Here is a 4,891-nt window from a genome sequence, read left to right on the forward strand (position 1 = left end):
CCGTAGATGACGTGATCAAAGCAGATGAAGAGACCTCAAAAGCAGACTTTTGGAGCTTCTTCAGTTTCCTGTGGTAACTTGCAGGAAGCAGGATATTCTTAAGAAGTCACCTAAATAATTAAATGTAACTGAGATGCAGAATAAACTAATGAAACTCGTGGTTGTAGTTTAATAAAACACCACAGTATGTTAATGTTTCATTCTCAAGGCTGCCAAAATAAATTTATTGATGACTTTAAAAAAATAATTAATAAATACCAAACGTTGGGATTCTCGTAATCCATAAAACATTTAGGGATCCTTATAATAGTTTGCATCTTTTTGTAATTTTTATAATCTTCAATAAAGTATCTGCCTTTTTGAATTAGAATTCATGAAGTTAATTGCGCAAACTTCAAATTTTGCGCAATCTATTCAACAGGTTGAATAGATAATCAGTCGAATATTATATTCTGGTTTTCGTTCATATTTTATCAAAGCGTAAATAAAACATTTATTACGAAATATTCTAACAAACATAATATCAAACATCGTATTATTAATGGAGGAAAAGAGGCTAATATAAGAACAGCAATGATGAAAAAGGAAATAGAAATTTGATCCGACATACCAATATAGATTAAGAGGTATCTAAAATGCCTAATTGGAACTTATGGGCTAAAAAAAAATGCAGAACTTAAACCACCTTGAGAAGAATAGTCACTGGAATAATATACGAAAATAAGTGTGATGTGCTGAAACGTGCTACTTACATTACAGCAGATACTTAGGCAACTTGTATCGAAACCAAGCGTGGTTGTATAATAGTAATAATAATAATGATAAGGCATTAAGTCTCTTTACATGCAAACTTTTATTGTTTACTTATGCTAAGGTAAAACATTAATGCAAACAAGAATTTAATGTATTATATATACGGCTATTTTGCCTGCTTCTGTTTAGGAGTGCCCCTGTTTAAATGTCATTGGCTTTTTACTCACGGATTCTTAGGGCATCGTAGATGTATATTTACCAATAAATATATGTAGCATAAAGGAAGAGAAATTTACACATACCTTTTTCTGGGTGTTGTGGCTTTTCTTCTTTCTGCGATGTGCAAACTATTACAGTTAGGGTGTTTTGGAAGGAAGTGTGTGTGTTTAGGGGGGGGGGGGGGTTAGGCAATGGTGGAGAATTAAAATAGAAAATGGAAAACCCGGGTTTTTTGTATAATATATATATATACATATATATTATATTATTAGGGATGGGCGGAGCGTTTTTTTATATAGGGTGAGAAAGGGTGAAAGGGGTTGAAAACAGCAACTGATTTTTTGAGGGGAGTTGTGAGAAAAGAGGGTTGACGGGGTGTGGTCCGTTTCGACTATGTTTAGTCGTCGTCTGAACACATGGAGGAAGTGGATGCTATGTCAGGTTGGTTAGGTGTTTCTGCTTTTGAAGTGTTTGTATTATTCTCAATTTTACGTTGTGAAGCTTCCAAACCTCGGAAGTTATGTAGGGCCTGTGGACGTTGATAGAGTTCTTCTCTATCGTCACATCTTATGGCTATTGTTTCCGATATTCTAAGCATTCTTTCATTGTCTTGTCTGTCTACTATGACGGCCTTGTCGATCTGCGGGGTACGTTTTTGTTCAAGGGCGTGAACAGCTATTTCTGTTTTTCCTGTGCTTTGTATTCGATTTTTCTTTTTGGTTTTGCGTTTTTTACTGTTTAAATGTTCTGGTCAGTATGTTTTAAGTTTTAAGTATGTTTTAAGATGTATTTATAAGCTTTGTATGTGTTTTGGGTTATGGTAGTTTGATAATTTTTTGTGTTGGGAAGTTTATTTTGGTATTTGGGTTGTTTTGGCCCTCCTGTTTACGTAATTTATTAGTTGTGTAGGATAGTTGCGATTTTTGAAGATCTGTGTTAGTTTTATTATTTCTGCGTTTAGATTACTATGATTGGTTGAAAATTTGTAAGCATTTATGAATTGTGATAAGATGACCGATTTTTTAATGGAATATGGATGGTATGAGTGGAAATGGAGGTGGTTTCCGATATGGAGGGTTTGTGGTATATTTTCGTGACTATTTTGTTGTATGTTCTGATTAATGTCAAGTTTAAGAAATTGATGAATTTGTTCTGTTCGGTTTCTATGGTGAATTTTAGTCTGTTGCTGTAACTGTTTAGGGACGTTTTTAAGGTGGTGATGTGTGTAGGATTTCCAATGCACAGAATATCGTCCACGTATCTGCCATAAAATGTGATCCCGGGGGGGATGGAGGGGGGAGTAAGAGTGATTCTATGTGTGCTAGGAATAATTCCGCTAGTTGTCCGCTGATGTTTTGGCCCATAGAGAGTCCGAAGCTTAAACAGGGGCACTCCTAAACAGAAGCAAGCAAAATAGCCGTATACATAATAGTTTATTAAGAGGAGTAACATGGGAGTTTTCCCAGAAATAATGTCCAAGAATTTAATGTCTTCCTAAGCATCAATTAAACTGAGGATGTGAAACATAGCATTTATATTTAATTGTATGAATAGATTGTTTTAAAAATATTTTTGAAAAAGAAAATTTTTTTAATTGAATGTCATGTCAGAAATAACGCATTCAACTGTGATTTTGAATTATTGTATGACGTCTTCTTTATAGACTTGAGTTCATTTCCTTAAAGGTGCAGGAGTGTATTAAATGAAAATATGATATCAGAAAAAAAATTTATATTTTATATAGTAACTCAAAACAGAATTAATTTACAAAGATAACAGATGTCGCTGCAATCTACCAAATGATTCAATAATTGACTGAGCCATTCGAGAATGATTAAAGTTTAAATTCTAATTAACTAATCAGAATTTATCAGATGCACTGCCTTTGTTTTTGTAAGATGGGAACTTTGAAAAAAGATATGTTTAAGTACTTTAACTTCTTTTGTATCTACTCTATCTTAAACTTAAACTACGTCCCTTCCTCTCTTACTCAATGACTGGAATTCTCCCAATAGAAAGAGAGTAGTTTGTATTTTAAATGCAGATATTTATCGAAAAAAAAACTACTGTAAATGACAAAGCGTGTACAGTCAAGTTTTTAATTGCTGTACCAAAAAAAGGAGTTAGATAACTTCAGATAGATTGAACATATTCGTGTGTGTGTGTGTGTGTGTGTGTGTGTGTGTGTGTGTGTGTGTGTGTGTGTGTGTGTGTGTGTGTGTGTGTGTGTTTGCTAGCGTTGTTCTCCTACATGACAGGAGACAGCAGGAGTTATTGGACATAATTTTTATAATTTTTTAACATACAATGAAAGAGGAAAGCGAAGTTATTGCAGCAATTATGAACAGGCTATATATAACTATTATTATTATTATTATTATTATTATTACGTGACACCTTCAAGAAGCCAAAGTTACTTAATCCTCCACCTACGACACACTTCCACCACTAGTACATTTGTATATAAATTGCGTGTGTTCAGTATAAGTGTTGTCATCATGAATTCGAAGCAGTTGTACTCTACCAACATGTCCTCTTATGCATGAAATCTTAGTTTAGTTTAGTGTTGTGCGACTCTATCTTAATATAAACCGCCATTAAATGAGCTAATATTGGAAATTCTATTTCCCTATTTAGAAAAGCACTCCGAGTATGGAACTTGCTTATGCTGTAATAACTTCTTCTTCTGTAGATGAGTTCATAACAACATAAAATAATAATAATTAAAAAGAACAAAATGCTGTTTATGTTAAGGTATAACTGACCATGAATTGCCTGATCCCCTTAAATTTTGCTTTTAGAGAATAAGGCTTCATAAGTCTTAACAATGTAGGGCAATACAACTCTTAAGATCTCGTTTTATACATGCACTGCATCAGCCTCTTTTCCATTTTGTTTGTTGGATAAGTGATTGCGGAACAACTAAGAATAGTCTACAGTTTTAAGTTGGTATGAGCTCATTTTACATTATTAATATAGCAAAAGTAACAACGACAAGCATAACTTTTATTGAAGTATTTTTCTACTACTACTGCCTAATGTTTTATTCATAAACCATCGAGAGTCGATGCACATTAAAATTTACGTCGATTTGTTGTTGAATAATTTATCACTATTTAATTCGCATTAATAATTCTCAGCCTTCCTGGGATTTGCCAATGTATGAACTAATTGTACGAACTTCAAAACGACTCTGAAAGTTTTGTTTCACGAGAGGAGGGAGATTAGTGATACGAAGAAAAAATTCATTTCTCCCAACGTAAGAAGCCTAACTAGCCTCGACGTAATAAGTAGTTCATTCACTGAATTAGGGATGAGGGCCACGAGACAACAGCAATCGTGTGCGGTACTCTATTGTAAAGCTTTGATTTATTGATAGTTTGGATTCTCTATCGGTAAATGCATGAAGAATGGAGACTGGCCGACCCATAGTCTACAAAAGTTACTTAGGACTAAAGGAGACCCCGCCTATTCTCTGTGGAAAATAAAAGGCTTTAGATAATTTATTTATATCCAAAAAACAATACGATATCAAAATGAGACTTTGAAAACTATGGCCTTGCCCTTCACTAATCACTTCAATCACTAACTATGGCCTTGCCCTTCGTGCTTCTACCTCCCTCACATCAAACACTCTCAAGGGAACATTGCCCAAATATAAGGCCAAACATCAATCTTCTATTTTGTATAGAAAACCAAAGAAAATCATTCACGAAGAGCTCGCGCTTTGTGTGATCTTTCACCGGAAAGACATCAGAAAAATCCTCAGTATTCTTTAATGGTAATACGATGATATCCGTACAGTTGTGCTGCAGAATAGCACTCATCTTCATCACCTACACAAGCTACACTTCACTTTATCACTACATTTACACACCGGCGTGGAAGCACGCCTTTATTCATTTTTTTCTTCTAAAAG

This window comes from Typopeltis vanoorti, chromosome 23 (assembly GCF_054136105.1).
Source record: "Typopeltis vanoorti isolate ZY-2024b chromosome 23, IOZ_Tvanoo_1.0, whole genome shotgun sequence".
Taxonomy (NCBI): Eukaryota; Metazoa; Arthropoda; class Arachnida; order Uropygi; family Thelyphonidae; genus Typopeltis; species Typopeltis vanoorti.